At 40.2% G+C, this 16,365-nt stretch overlaps 1 long non-coding RNA gene across 2 annotated transcripts in view; it reads right to left on the minus strand.

The window, feature by feature from the left end:
- LOC146405958 (uncharacterized) overlaps nt 1-16,296 on the minus strand; it is a 39,991-nt gene extending 23,695 nt beyond the window's left edge. The window contains exons 1-2 of one of the 2 annotated variants that reach the window (XR_014845140.1): nt 15,604-16,296; nt 9,418-9,490 (exon numbers count right to left, since the gene is read on the minus strand). This is a non-coding gene — a long non-coding RNA (uncharacterized LOC146405958). Of the gene's footprint in view, nt 1-9,417; nt 9,491-9,838 lie in introns of both variants that reach the window. The other variant, XR_014845141.1, reaches the window with a different exon arrangement.
- Nucleotides 16,297-16,365: the final 69 nt, after the last annotated feature.

Raw genomic sequence — 16,365 nt, forward strand, 5'->3', positions numbered from 1 at the left:
TTGGTTTCGGATATCATGGGTATTGATTAGGGGATATTATTATTATTATTACTACTACTACTATTATTATTATTTTACTGCCAGCAGTCAATAGGTTAAGGTGGTCTGTGAAACCACTCTTGAAATTCCTCTAAGGATGTATCTCTTTTTATCTGCTTTGCCAAGAGAGCTTGCATCTAAGTTAATATAACCATTGTGCCAATTTACTGGCTTCACTTAGGAAAAGAAATTAACCTATCGGTTTCAATCCATCCTTATTTTTGCAGGTAGTTTTGTGACAAAGTATCTAAATCTGCATCGAAAACCTGTTATTTATATTGAAATTATAAAGCTAGGCTCACGAATCTCTATTAAATCAAAAGATGTTGCAAAAGTCAGAAATGATGCAAAAGTCTGAACTTTTTCTAAACTTTTTCCTGGTCAGATATATGAAAGAGAATTTATATTGATCCAATAGCAGACCGATTATATCTAATGCTTGTCTGTGCCTCATAAAGGAACAATCACAGTTTGGAATATAGAAGACATGCAGTAAATTGTTGAAAGAACTCCACCCTGCAATGACTACAATTTAGGACAATGGAATATTTCCTTCTTGTAAATAGTAGACTATTTTTTGAGCCCTTGCTGTAGAAATAGAGGTGAGTTTGACTTTTCACTGAGAATATACACAGGGATCTGTGTCAACCGAAGCTGATTAATCAAATGCTCTAAGAAGTATTTTTTTTTTTGATTAGAGATAATGCAACTATAAATTTCCAATGAAAACCTGACTGTCTAGAAACTTTCAAAAGTATTGTATGTACAAGCAGAGAATTTTGGTTTTAAATGGTTTATACGGCATCTTCTATGAACAAAATGTGTGCATTTTTGTTCTTGAGTATTTTTACATATTTCGACTACCCTTTGAACATCTATTTTGTTCCTTTCAGTTCTGGGATATTGGCTGTTTTCCTGATAGGTGAATTTTAAAGGCAGTCAAGTTGAGTGGAAATGAAATATGGATATAGATGTTATTTCATGAGGTTCTGCTATTTTGCTACTGCTGAATAGAGATGATATGTGTGTTGGGAAAGATATTTTCCTCCAATTCCAAAGGACAGGAAATATTCATTTTGTTGATAGTCTAAATTTCATGAAATGTGGTAGTGGGGATATGGAGAATTAGGTTAATAACAATTTCAGAGTATTTAAAAAAAACTGTTATAAAACACAAAAGTGAAAGCATTATTACAGAGGTAATACTTATGTATTTATTTGCATTATTATTTACTTAATGTCCATCTCTCCCAGTAGATTGTAAACTCTAAGGCAGAGACTTTGTCAACTTTGTCTTTATCTTTAGTGTCTTAACAGAGCTTGATACATAATAGGTGCTCAGTGAAAAATTTCAAGTGACTCAATGAATGACATTTACATGATAAGGAAGCCATGTTTTCTGATATAAAGGACATGGGATCCAGACTGAGAAGATTCCCTCACTTCCTGGCTGCATATTATTTCTGAATTATTTAAAGCCACTTAATGTCTCAGAGTGCTAGTCACCTCATAGGAATACCAAAGATAAGAATGATACACCACCTTAACAAAAGAAAAGTCAAAAACCATATGATCATCTCAATAGATACAGAAAAAGCATTTGACAAAGTCTAACATCCATTTATGATAAAAACTCTCGCCAAAGTGGGTATAGAGGGAACATTCCTTAACATAATCAAAGCCATTTATGACAGACCCACAGCAAATATAATACTCAATGGAGAAAACCTGAAAGCCTTCCCACTACAATCTGGAACAAGACAGCGATGCCCACTCTCACCACTGCTATTCAACATAGTATGGGAAATCCTAGCCACAGCAATCACACAAACAAGAGAAATAAAAGGCATCCAAATAGGAAGAGAAGAGATTAAACTGCCACTATTTGCGGATGACATGATACTATATATAGAAAACCCTAAAGACTCAACACAAAAACCACTTGAACAGATCAACAAATTCAGCAAAGTAGCAGTATATGAGATTAACATTTGGAAATATGCAAAGAACTCTTAAAATATTAATCAAGGAAATTAAAGAAGATGTAAAGAAATGAAAAGATATTCCATGTTCATGGATTGGAAAAATTAATATTGTAAAAATGACCATACTACCCAAAGCAATCTACAGATTCAATGCAATCCCTATCAAATTACCATGACATTTTTCGCAGAACTAGAACAAATAATCCAAACATTTATATGGAAACACAAAAGACCAAGAATTGCCAAAGAAATCCTGAGAAACAAAAACCAAGCAGGAGGCATAACTCTCCCAGACCTCAAGGAATATTACAAAGCCACAGTTATCAAGACAGTGTGGTACTGGTACCAAAACAGACAGACAGACCAATGGAACAGAATAGAGAACCCAGAAATAAACCCTGACACCTATGGTCAATTAATCTTTTACAAAGGAGGCAAGAACGTAAAATGGGAAAAAGACAGTCTATTCAGCAAGCACTGCTGGGAAACCTGGATAGCTGCATGCAAATCAATGACACTGGAACACACCCTCACACCATGCACAAAAATAAACTCAAAATGGCTGAAAGACTTAAAAATAAGACAAGACACCAACAAACTCCTGGAAGAGAACATGACATCAACCTTATGAATATTTTCTCAGGTCAGTCTCCCAAAGCAACAGAAATAAAAGCAAAAATAAACCAATGGGACCTAATCAAACTGACAAGCTTTTGCACAGCAAAGGAAACCAACAAGAAAACAAAAAGACAATGGACAGAATGGGAGAAAATAGTTTCAAACGATGCAACTGACAAGGTTCTAAAATATACAAAGAATTTATACAACTCAACAGCAAAAAACAAACAAACAAACAAACAAAAACAACCCAATGGAAAAATGGGCAAAAGACTTGAATAGACATTTCTCCAACGAAGAGATGCAGATGGCCAACAAGCACATGAAAAAATGCTCAACATCCCTGATTATTAGAGAAATGAAAATCAAAACTACCACAAGTCACCACCTCACACCAGTCAGAATGGCCATCATTAATAAGTCCACAAATAACAAGTGCTGGAGGGGGTGTGGAGAAAAGGGAACCCTCCTGCACTGTTGGTGAGAATGTAAGCTGGTACAACCACTATGGAGAACAGTATGGAGGTGCCTTAGAAAGCTATACATAGAGCTACCATATGACCCAGCAACCCCACTCTTGGGCATATATCTGGACAAAACTTTCCTTGAAAATGACACGTGCACCCACATATTCATTGCAGCACTATTCACCACGGCCGAGACATGGAAACAACCCAAATGTCCATCAACAGATGATTGGATTAGGAAGATGTAGTATATATACACAATGCAATACTACTCAGCCATAAAAAGAATGATATAATGCCATTTGCAGCAACATGGATGGAACTAGAGACTCTCATACTGAATGAAGTAAGTCAGAAAGAGAAAAACAAATACCATATGATATCACTCATATCTGGTATCTAATATACAGCACAAATGAACCTTTCCACAAAAAAGAAAATCATGGACTTGGAGAACAGACTTGTGGTTGTCCAGGGCAGGGATGGATTGGGAGCTTGGGGTTAATGGATGCAAACGAATGGATTAACAATGAGATCCTGCTGTGTAGCACTGAGAACCATGTCTAGTTACTTGTGACGGAGCATGATAATGGGAGAAAAAAGTATGTATCCATGTATGTGTAACTGGGTCCCCATGCTGTGGGAAAAAAAACTGTGTTGGGGAAATAGCAATACAAAATTAATTAATTAATTAAAAAAAGATTAAGGCCTGCCAAATAAAGTATCAGGAGAGTCAATCAAAATGCTATAGTGAAAATGTTTCTTAAACAATAGGGCATTGTGATCATTGTTTTCTGGTCAAATTATAGGAACAGATGAATAAAATTCTCAAGGAAAAGTTGATATTTGATTACAGCTTCTGTTGCTTGATACAAATTATGAATAAGCTATAATTCTCAATGGCTGGTAATATTCTCAAAAGTCAGATTATTAGACATTATGTGCCTTCTGGCTGCAGTATACCTCAGGAGATCCATTATCTTTATGGTTCTCACTATGGTCTTTCTGCCCAAGCTCTCAGTACTGCTCTCCAGAGTGAGAAGTTATAAAAATTGAAGACCAACTCTTTTGCATACATGAGTCAAAAAGTTTGTTTTTTTATTGTGCTAAGAACTTTTAACATGGGATCTATCCCAATTTTTAAATTCACAATATAATACTGTAAACTATAAAAGCAATGTTGTACAGCAGATATCTAGAATTTACTCATCTAGTGTAACTGAAACCTTATGTCTGTCGAATAGCAGCTCCCATCGCCCCCTCCCCAGCCCCTGGCAATCACGTCTGGATATAGAGATCCAAAACAGTTAAAATCAGGATATTAAAGATATAGCTATGGCCCCATATTCTTTACGACATTATTCATACTAGCCAAGATATGGAAACAACCTAAATGCTCGCTGACGGATGACTGGATAAAGACAATGTGGGAGATACATAAAATGGAATATTATTCAGCCTTAACAAGAAGTAATTCCTGCCACTAGCAACAACGTGAAACCTGGAGGAAATTATGTTAAGGGAAATAAGCCAGTTGCAAAACAAATACTGCATGATTCCAGTTAAGTGAAGTATCTAAAATAGTGAAACTTTTTAAAAGAATATACAATGATTTTTTTTTTTTGTCTTTTTGCTATTTCTTTGGGCCGCACCCACGGCATATGGAGGTTCCCAGGCTAGGGGTTGAATCGGAGCTGTAGCCACCGGCCTACGCCAGAGCCACAGCAACGCGGGATCCGAGCCGCCTCTGCAACCTACACCACAGCTCACGGCAACGCCGGATCATTAACCCACTGAGCAAGGGCAGGGACCGAACCCGCAACCTCATGGTTCCTAGTCGGATTTGTTAACCACTGCGCCACGATGGGAACTCCTACAATGATTTTTTTTTTAATAGAACTCCTTCATTCCATAAAATCTGTTAAAAATATGCAGAAAACTAAATCTTTGCCAGAGAAGCCAAGGCAAATACAGAAATGCATAGTATGGATTGCTTTTTAAATTCCCAGACATCTTAATTGAAAATATATCGTGTCTAGCCTCAGTTTATGCTTCCAGATGCCACTTCTAAGATAGTTCAAGTTTGATATTAAAAGTATGAAGTCCTGAGTTTCTGAGCCATTATTATCACAGATTCACAGTGCAGTCTTACATTAACCTAAAATATTTAAGGTGCTCAGTACAAACCATAGACCTCTGTAAATTTCTGTCATTGTTGCTATCTGCTCTTAGGTAATGTTCATTACCCTGGGGTTTTAGAGCTCTTTCTCTTCTATTTAGCATGACTATACACATTGTTTGAAATTTTCTTTCATGTAATCTCGCTTCAGACTCTTTTTTTTTTGTTTTTTTTTTTGTTTTTTTTTGTTTTTCCATCCCCAAGAAAGTCAAGGAAACAAGAGTCTGGGCAAAAGAATCAGGGCCACAGTCAGAGGCTCACCACCAAACTAGTGGACGAGGGCCAGCCTGGCTCAGGCCCCATCAGGAGGCAGCCAGCCACAGCTGCGCCAGAAAGAGCTGGCTGGCATGAGAGCACAGGTCACGCAGCCAGAGGCAAACAGGTTGGGGGAGGTCAAAGCAGAGCTGGGCCTCTCGGAGCTCATGGGACAGCGGGCTTGGCCCTGGCTGGCCTTTCCCTGTTACCAGGCAGCCCTAAAGCGGCTATACTTCAGGCACTTCTCCATTGCCTTGCCTTTCTCTCCTCGCCTCCAGCACTTCTCAATGACAGTGAATTCCTTATTTTTTGCCCCTTCAGCAGCTCATTCTGAGTCTACAGTTGAGGTTAATCAAATATTTCACTAATTTTAATCAGGACAAATTGCAGAAACTATCAGTAAATAACTTGGGCTAACTACTGTGAGAGATGTGGGATTTTCTTTTGAAAGCTTAAATGCCTCATTTCCAATTTTTTTAAATGCTTAAAAAATGCTTTTTTTAAATGCTTAAAAATGTTTTTTAAATGCCTCATTTCCAATTTTTTTAAATTCTTAAAAAACGCTTTTTTAAAAATGCTTTTAAAAAATGTGGTTTTTTTTTTTTTTTTTTTTTTTTAAAGCTTAAATGCCTCAAACAATTTTTCCTGTATTAAAAAAAAATAGGGAGTTCCCGTCGTGGTGCAGTGGTTAACAAATCCGACTAGGAACCATGAGGTTGCGGGATCGGTCCCTGCCCTTGCTCAGTGGGTTAACGATCCGGCGTTGCCGTGAGCTGTGGTGTAGGTTGCAGAGGCGGCTCGGATCCCGCGTTGCTGTGGCTCTGGCGTAGGCCGGCGGCTATGGCTCCTATTAGACCTCTAGCCTGGGAACCTCCATATGCCATGGGTGCGGCCCTAGAAAAGGCAAAAAGACCAAAAAAAAAAATAATAATAATAATAAGTATTCTCTTTTCTGTATGCCTTTAGCAGAACCCTTTTATGGTCTACCTTATTATTTAAATGGATTTATAAATGAGTTGAGACACTTAAAGCCACTGTTCTCTAAAGCATAAATACAGCAAAATATTATTGTAATATAGATGACTTTGGGAGGTACTTTTGAATCTAAAATTTTAAAGAAAACTATCTTTCTAATTGACTTTAATCTGACCACCTCTGAAAAGACATGATAAAAGTGTTTTTTTTTTTTTTTTTCCCTTCCAGGATCTGCTTATCTTCACAATCACAATCACCAGAGGTATTTTTCTCATTCCACTAAAGCCCTTTTTTGTTAATGCACACACCCTTAATGCCTACAGATGCCTAGGGATTCAGCACCTAGTTCCTAATCTTTTTATCACCAAAAACTTCAAAATATGGAATTCATTTTCCTTTTTCTCTCCATGCACACAGAGACTGAAGTTTTAAAAAAATAATTCGTTGCTACCCTGAAAAGTAATCATTTCACTTACAAGTAAAGACACTGCATCCCTTATTAGCCTGTATAGTGTATAATATGTAGTGGCTATACAAAGTAGGGCATACTGGGCCACCCCATTTGGAATTACTGGTTGTGAGCTGCACAACTCTGGAAGGGGAATGAAGAAGACTTTCTTGACCAGTTCCCCCTGCAGCCAGTTCTTTTACTATTCATGCCCCTCTCCTCATCCCTGATCCTGAGACCCTTATCTTCTTAGACATCTAATTCGAACTCAAGGATGCTTTTGTTTTTATTTTATTTTATTTTATTTTATTTTATTTTATTTTATTTTATTGTCTCTTGTCTTTTTAGGGCCACGCCCAAGGCATATGGAGGTTCGCAGGCTAGGGGTCTAATCAGAGCTACTGCTGCTGGCCTACACCACAGCTCCTGGCAATGCCAGATCCTTAACCCATTGAGCAAGGTCAGGGCTCAAACCTGCAACCTCATGGTTCCTAGTCAGATTCGTTTCTGCTGCACCACAACAGGAACTCCAAGGATGCTTCAATATTGCTGTTTATATTATGCCAAGTCAGGGCCCTCTTAACCATGACCTTGTATAATTAGACTGGATGCATTTACTTTGACATACTTTGCTAATGCAAAAGCCAGTGCTGAAAAGTACTACAGTTGTTTCTTGGTACCAGGACACTCTGCAGGTACCCAAATCCAAGGAAGCTCAAATCTCAGAATCAGCCTGCCATATCTGTTGTTCTACATCTGCACTGGATTAAATCAACCTGGGATCACGTCATACCATTTTCATTGAAAAAAATCCACATTTAAGTGGATTCATGCTATTCAAACCCATGTTGTTCAAGGGTCAACTGTATTTGGCTTCTGTCTCTTTCCAAAGCCTGCTTTCCTCTGTTTCACACATTTTTATATTCTTTTACAAACTTTAAAAGTGTTTAACCAAATGTGGGAAACAAATGAAAGGTATTCTAGTGCTGAGACATCAGTCAGTTCTATTTCTCCAAGAAACACTATTGTGTGAACTCACTAGGAAGGGGAGAAACAGAAGCATATGTCGTTGGTGATGTTTCTATGTATAAGATAGCTGAGCAGCTGGCAGGGGAGAAGCATTGGGGTGTGGCCTGGTTCCTTCAACTCTAGAATTTTTGAGAGACTTGGACACAGACGTGGCACCCAAAGAGGATGATTCAGTAACTGGGTTGCGGTGACATAGGCTTTAATGAATGGCCTATGTGGACTTTCTCTAGATCTTTCCATTTCAGGTTGGAAATGAAATTAAGCATCTGATAAATGAACTACAAGTCAATTTAGGGTTAGTTTAGTTTTTTTTATGGGTGTGTTTGTTTTCAATATCTTGTTAATTACATCACAGTGTGTGGGAGTCAGGTCCTGGACTCTGGTTCTGACTCACAAATTTATTTTACTGTCCTTCCTACTTACAAAATATGGGTGATATTAAAAGCCAGAATGCTTTGGGAAACATAAAATGTCAGAGAACTTAGCACCAGGATTTCTGTGAAAAGGATATTAGGGTAATTAACTTTAGCTCTTCCTTTGTGTCCAGAAATTCAATAAAGCTTCTTTCTACATGGAACAAACTTTGCCCAACAACGTCAAGGAAAATTGAGGATGATGATGTCAGGATTGTACCCTGTGTAATTCTGATTATCCTTAATGTGTAATTCATATGAAAAAAAGAAACAGATGCAGACCTAGAAATAAGATCATTGGGTGGAAGATTCAGCTTCTCACCAGAGTCCATAAGTGAAAGAAATAGGATGTAAACTTTCAGAACTAAATTTGGAGGCCTCCACCTCCCCTTTGAATCCTTTCATCATCCGGAGACCCTGAAACTCCCATTCCCAACTTTCAGAACTTCTTCTGCACCCAACTGTCCATGATCCTGCTAAATAAAGAGCTGCCTGGTCCAGGGTTATCTTTTAATAGGTCTGCGCTGTCTTTTAATAGGTGATTCTAGAAGACCTCATAATCATCAAAGAAACATGTGGATGATTTGGTGTCCCATCCAGAGGATTTGTCTTTCAAAAACCCGTGTAGACCTCTGACTTCCCCACCCTGAAGAAGTTTAGGAAACACAGTCTCTGCTAGTTTTGCCTTCCTCAAGGGAGAGTTGGTCCAGAGGAACCAGGAGGCCATTTGCCAGACACTAGCTTCAGCTTTGTAAGCTGACAGGAATGGAGAACACTCTTAGCCTTTAATCCTTTGAATCCTGGAGAAGAGAATTAGAAAGGCCCTGCTTTCTAGGTCTTACTGTTCTCTCATCTACTTGCTAAAAGTCATCTGATTTTTCTTTTAATGGGAAAACTCCCATAAGTCTGCATTTCCCCTTTCGACATTCACGTGTTAGAGTCTTTCCTAGGGCAAGCCTTTCCTACCTGCCCTCTGAGTAATTAATCATTAGCATCAACTCATACTTACTGATTTGCTTACACACATCTTTCCTCCAGCCCAGTCTTCTATATTCTGAGTTCATTCTGAATCGTTTGTGTAACTAAAGAGAAATGGAAGTAACGCTGGTTAATTTCTTTGTTCAGGAAATGTTCTGTCTTAGCAAGACAAACTAACTGGGCTTGTCACTCCAGATATTTCACTGGAAAGGAAAATAATCCATCGGTCCTAAGACCCAACTTTCTCCTGCTCCTGGAAATGTGCCAGGGAGCTGTGGACAGGTGAGGGTCTGACCCAGTATCATTATGCATTCTCTTTCCTTCATTGCCAAAGAAGAAGGTCAGGCAAGAGAAAAGTTTGTGAAAACTGTGCTGCCATCTCAAAGTATGAAATAATAATAATTTACTACTACTGGGATAACATAAATATCATTTAGCAAACATTTACTTACCATCAACTATATCATAGTCCCCTGGGTTCTGGGGGGTTCAGACATAAACACGATAGACAATAGATCCTGCTTCTAGACCATTTAGTGTTACCAGATTGGTACTCCAAGGCTTAGCAGAAGGGTTCCACTACAAATCTTGGTAGCAGGACTCATCAGGCTTCACAGGCTCATCTCACATGCTGGATCAGTTGTTTCTGGGTTTCCCCAGGGAGTTTGTCAGGTGTTCTCAGGATAAATCCACTGATGATCTTCTGCCCTAGTTCTTCTCCAATGCCCAGTGCCCTCCATGAGGACACGGCTCCCCGGGTTTCCAGAGGGACCCTGTCCCTCCATCAGGCTTTTCCGCAAAGGTACTCCATGGTTGTAAACCAGTGGGAAAAATTTTTCCTCTGCCCAGCACGATGTCACTATTTGTAACTTGGGCTTGAAGCAGCACCAAAACAGCTCTTTCAGCTTCTGCTACTTCCCCTTTCTGGCTAAGATGCCCTACTTCACTTCTAGAGTCTGCCTGAGGAAAAGATGCCCAACACTACTGAGCTCATACATGCTGGGCACTGTTCTAAGCACTTTACATGAATGAACACATTTAAGCCTCATGATACCCTAAATTGGGGCAGGGGTGGGCAGTGCTGTTATCTTTCCCATCTTAAAGGTGAGAAAAGTAAGGCATGGTATATTAGTTACCTATTGCTACACAACAATTGACCACAAACTTAATTGATTAAAACAACAAATACTTATTACATACATCACATTTGCTATGGGTCAGTGCATGACTTAGTGGTGCCTCTGCTTCAGGGTCTCTCATGTGGCTGCAGTTAAGGCTCAGGTTTCATCTGAGGGCCTGACCGGGAAAGGACCTACTTCTGATCTCATGTACATAGTTGTTGGCAAGATTCAGTTCCTTTGAGATGTTGAATTGAGGGCCTCAATCCTAGCTGGCTGTTGTTCGGTGTCTACTTGTCAGTTCCATGCCACATGGGCCTCCCCGTTGGGATAAACTGTTTCATCAAAGCCAGCATGGGGGAGAGTCTGCCAGCAAGATAAAGTCAAATCTTTTGAAACCTAATTGTAGAAGTGACAGTCCAACTCCTTTGACCTATTCCATTGGTTAGAAGCAAGTTACAGCTCCTGTTCACACTCATGGGGAAAAGGTTGCCCCAAAGTGTGCACTCTAGGAGACACGGACCATCTTAGAAGCTGCGTGACACATACAGAGAGGTTCAATACCTTACTCTTAGTGCTTTGGGCTGCTATAACAAAATACCAGACTGAGTGGCTAATAAATAACAGGCATTTATTACCCACAGTTCTGAGAAGTGCAAGATCATGGCACTGGCAGATTCTGTGTCTGGTGAGACCCCCCACTTCACTGCACCCTTACTTGGTGGAAGGGGCAAGGGGATCCCTGTGGAGGGGGTCTCTTATAAGAACACTAGTCCCATATTTAATCTCCCCCTAAAGGCCCCACCACCTAATACCATCACCTTGGGCATTAAGTTTCAATATGCGAATTTGGGGGAGGGGCAAAAACTTTCAATCTATAGCTCTTACCCAAGGATTAACAACTAATAGACAATTAAGCCAGCATTTGAGTACAGGAAATCTAGCTTCAGAGGCAAGTGAGACTCAAATGGTTCAGAAATTATGTTACCCATAGAAATAAGCATGTACTTCTCTTTCATCATCTTTTGAATGTATCAGTAAAACAAGGCTTGTTGGAGACAGTCTTTTCTGTGGTTGATTTTTCTTCCCCATACAAGTTTTCAAAAAACATGAAAACAACACTATGTGACTTTAACCCAATTATCTAGACTTCTAGTTAAAAAATAATAATTAGAAGATGTGATAACACTATTTCCTCCGATTTCAAGTTGCAACAACTGTTGAATAGACCTATAGACCTAAGTAACAACTTAGTAACAGTGTGCTTGTCTGGAGCCAACTTCCTGTTACCATTTGGCTTGTAGGCCTTGGGCTCCTCAACCATTGAAACTGAATAGAGAATGTAGCAGGCCTGAGCACTGAAGAGTAAGCCCACCTACCGGTAAATTAAAAGTGGTCTCTCCCACATAGCTCTATCAACTTTCTTTGAATAATGTAAGATTTCTACATAGAAATTAAATATCACCTCCAAGATGTGCTATCAGCTTAAAGTTATATATATATTTGTACACAATGGATTAAGACAACATCATTATTGGAGTTCCCATTGTGGCTCTGTGGGGTACGAACTTGAACTAGTATCCATGAGAACATGGATTAGATCCCTGGCCTTGCTCAGTGGGTTAAGGATCCAGCATTGCTGTAAGCTGTGGTGTAGTTGCAGATGCATCTCGAATCCAGCATTGCTGTGACTGTGGTATAGACCAGCAGCAGCAGCTGCAATTCGACCCTTAGCCTGGGAACTTCCATAAGCCATAGGCGAAGCCCTAAAAAAAAAATCGTTATTACCCCTACCTAAGAGAAGGCTACCTGCTCATCTGCTCACCCACAAACTAGTTCCACCTAGTGGTAGCTACCTGAAATATAAATATAACACCTTGGAGATCTTCAACAGCCTTTTGGGAGATAGAATCATTCATTTGTTCCTTTAGTTGGTCAGTGGACATATATTCCATATACTAGGAACAGTATTAATAGATCTAATTATAATAACTCAAATTGAGAAACATTGAAATACACATGATAGATACTATCAACAATGCTGTATAGCAAGTCTGTGGTATACAGTAACAAAACCTGAGTCTTCTACTTTTTCCAACATTGCAAGCTGTCTTGGTTCAAATTCCCTTGATTATTTACATAAAACTGCAAGGTTGATTTGGGGTTATGAACATTATCCTTGGCAGGATGTTTCTAAATTACAATATAATTGTATCTTATTTGTCATATTTTTCATGTTTGTGTTTTGTGGGGGGGGGGTGTTTTGTTGGTTTGTTTGTTTTGTTTTGTTCTTTAGGGCCACACCTGTGGCATGTGGAGGTTCCCAGACAAGGGGTTGAATTGGAGCTACAGCTTCCAGCCTACACCACAGCCACAGCAATGCCAGATCTGAGCCAAGTCTGAGACCAACACCACAGCCACAGCAACTCCAGATCCTTAACCCACTGGGCGAAACCAGGGATCGAACCTGCAACCTCATGGTTCCTAGTCAGATTTGTTTCCGCTGAGCCACAATGAGAACTCCATATTCTTCATATTTTGAATAAACTGTATAGGAAATATAATTACAGCTATTACATTCTAATCTCTGGCAATTAGGTAATTCAAACTGACTCTTATAATTCCTTAGGAGCACATTATAAAAGAGGAATGGTATTTCCCACCATAGTCCCAGCTGCTAATTCCAATTGTCCCATGATTTCACAGCTGCAAATTGGCCCCCACATTCTCACACTTGTTTCAGGCCAATGATGCTTTCCTTAATTAGCACATGACTTAAACTTTAGTCTTGACTTGTCTGTTGCTTTGCTGTCTGGGCTACCAGAGTGCAGGCTGGCCTAATTGGGAAAGAAAACCTACTTTTACAGTGATGCTATTTGCCGGACATTGAAAAAAGGGAAGAACAATTTGGTTGTTAAATTTGCTTTCTTCATCAACTGAATTTGCATTCTCTGACATCTTCTCTGTTACAATCTAGTCTGGTGTCTAAGCTCTGAACTTCAATTTCTGGTGTTGTATTATTCTTGTGCTTCTTACACCTTATCCAACTTGAGAATGGGCTCTTGAAAAAGCCACTGGGAGCTATGCCTTGTATAAGCCTGTGAGAGACCACTGCGTGCAGAGTGTGATCTGAGGAGACACAAGGCTTTTTTCGGGCAGTCAGTAGGTCAGACTAGTACTGCCCTTTCTTCCTTTTTTACTTTAAATTCCCAGGGTCACTGTCACTCCTCTGGGTGGTTAAGCTACACAGATGAAAACTTTGTTCTAGAGGTCCATGTCAAATGCATGTATAGCAGAGAAGAGAGCATATTTGAGGAAAGTAGTTATTCCTGGCATTCTCTCTGCTTGTCACTAAAGTTTAAGATACATTTTCTTAGAAGTCACCAAGAGAAGGTTCTCCAAGGAGTTAGAACATAGGACAGAAAATGAAAATTGGGATAGGATGAAATGAGAGGAGCATACATTTTGTTTTGGAAGTGATAATCATTAAGTACCTACAATATATAGGAGGTATACTAGATACTGAGGTTGACACAAAAGCAACACAAAACATGCTTCCATGGGTTTGAAGATAATCTATAAGCTGACACACATTTGTGAAGCAGGTACCATAGGCTTCAGCCACAGGTCCAAGCGCTAAAAATAGCATGTGCTACAGAAGCACCTCACAGAGGACATGAGATTCGATCTATATGGTTAAGAGGGAGGAAGTTCAGGCACGTTTATTAGCTGAGTACAGCTGACTTGAAATTGGATTGTATATAGCGTTTGATGGGGAAAAGAAGGAAGCTAATCAGGCCAGAATAAACGATGTATTTGAGCAACTGAAGACAGGAGTTGAGACTTTACTCCATGAGCATTAGAGAGCCACCACAGATATTCGAATAGAGAAATGAGAAGATGAAATGAATATCTTAGAAAGAACTATGTTGTTGGTGGGTTTAAGGTGAGAAGAACTGAAGGAGGAAAGATTGGTTAGGCAATAGCAGTAGTCCATATCTGCCTAGGATGGTAACAGGAGTAAACATGAAAGATGAGAAGAAAGGATTTCTTTTTCTTTTTTCTTTCTGCCTGGACATGGAAAATTATTGTGTTGGAGAGGGCAAAGAAGACTGTGAGGTTTACAACCTGACAGCTGGTGGGGGTGGAGGGTGGGGTGGAGGCAGGAGGTGACCCAGTGTCAGCTAGGTTTCTTAGTAAAGGGGAAAGCCCCAGCTTTCAAAAAGCATAAACTGCAATCATGTGACTTTACAGCTGGAAGGGGCTTTAGAGTTCATCTGTTCAGCTCTTCATTTTATAGGAAGGCAGCTGAGGTTCAGGGCAGCATGTGACTCAATCCAGGACAGTGAGCAGAGGAGGGCACCTGTTAACAGTACCCATACCTTCTCCCACAGAGTCTCACTGCCTGCTTCACCGTCTGTTCTGTCTAGTTCTCTGGACAGTGGTTCTCAAACTCTGTACTAAGGACCAGTGCCCATCTGCAGCCAAATTAGACAAAATAAGAAAAAAGAGCCTGAATCTTTCAAAAAGCTAAATGTCTTCATTTAAAGAACAAATCTTTACTGGGTGAAGATGTCCTTGCTAATAATTAGTGTTAAAATCTTCCTTCATGTAGGAAATGAGTGGCCAATTTTTACCATCTTTTTTACTTTTTTAAATTTATATTTGGCCACACCCCTTGGCATGTAGAAGTTCCCAGGCTAGGGATCCAACCCTATGCCACAATGTAACCAGAGCCACAGCAGTGACAATGCTGGATCCTTAACCCACTGAGACACCAGAGAACTCCTTTACTGTCTTTTTAACTACAATAAAAAGGTAGTAAACAAAGTTCCTTTTTCAGACTTAAAAAAAAAAAAAAGTTCTTGAAAAATCTAAAGTCCGAGAGCCATTTCTTAGCATGACAAATTATGTGTGATCTATCTTTACCTAGACACACCTAGTCACAAAAAAGTATTACAAAACACTGCTTTTCTGCCTGTGACCCCACCAGCAAGGCTGGGGTCACAGCCATCTTCTCCTTATCCTTTCCTTGTTTTAGGGCTGGGCCAGGATCCACGGGATGGTCACTGTGGTTGAGGTGAGGGGAAGAGAGATACCTGTTTCTCAGCACTCGGAATCACTATTCCATCTGTCCTTCTGCCTTAGATTAAGGCATGGTGGTAGTAGGGGGAAATGGACCCCAATTCTTTGAATATGGCCATGTGATATTTCTTCAGTCATTTGTAAAGCATCCTACAAAAGCTTCAAGCCACCTTTCCAGCTAGATCATGTCGCCTTTCCCACGTAGACAACCTCGTTGCTATGGTCTGTGTGGGGGATTAGTCTCTCACAAAAGGCAGACTTTAGTGGGCTGCTCTGCCAGGGCTGCAGAAAAGGTTGGATCCTGCTGGGCTGAGCTCAGACTCCAGGGAATAGAAGCCGAAAAGAATCCGCTAAGTCACAGGACTCCTGCATACTCAGCCAGCTGCAGGTAGGCCTGATCATCAAAGATTCAATGAGAGCGGCCTAATGGGAAGACCACTGCACCCAGAGTTAAGGGACCTGGGTTGCTTCTCCAATTTAGGGAGGTAAACAATACTTTCTTCTTGGGCCTCTTTCCTCAATTCCAAAAGTACGCGTCTAGGATTCCTTTCAGGAATACAAGTTTCCAACATCCAACAGGATTTGGTAGACGTGCAAGGTAGGAACCAAGTAGGGTCCAGCGGAAACCCCCGGTGGGACACGCGAGATTCAGGGAGCTCCAGCGGTGACTCTCCGCCACGTTGCTTCCGGGAAGCGAAAGAGAGTGCGGACGGGCGCCGTGCGCGCCCCCGCCAAGCTCAGCGTGCGCGTCTCCGCCGGGCTAGACACCGCCCCCA

Source organism: Sus scrofa, chromosome 1 (assembly GCF_054392235.1).
Source record: "Sus scrofa isolate SSC_HxYL_T2T_F1_AM1 chromosome 1, Sscrofa_HxYL_maternal_Yorkshire_Landrace_v2.0, whole genome shotgun sequence".
In the NCBI taxonomy this organism is placed as follows: domain Eukaryota; kingdom Metazoa; phylum Chordata; class Mammalia; order Artiodactyla; family Suidae; genus Sus; species Sus scrofa.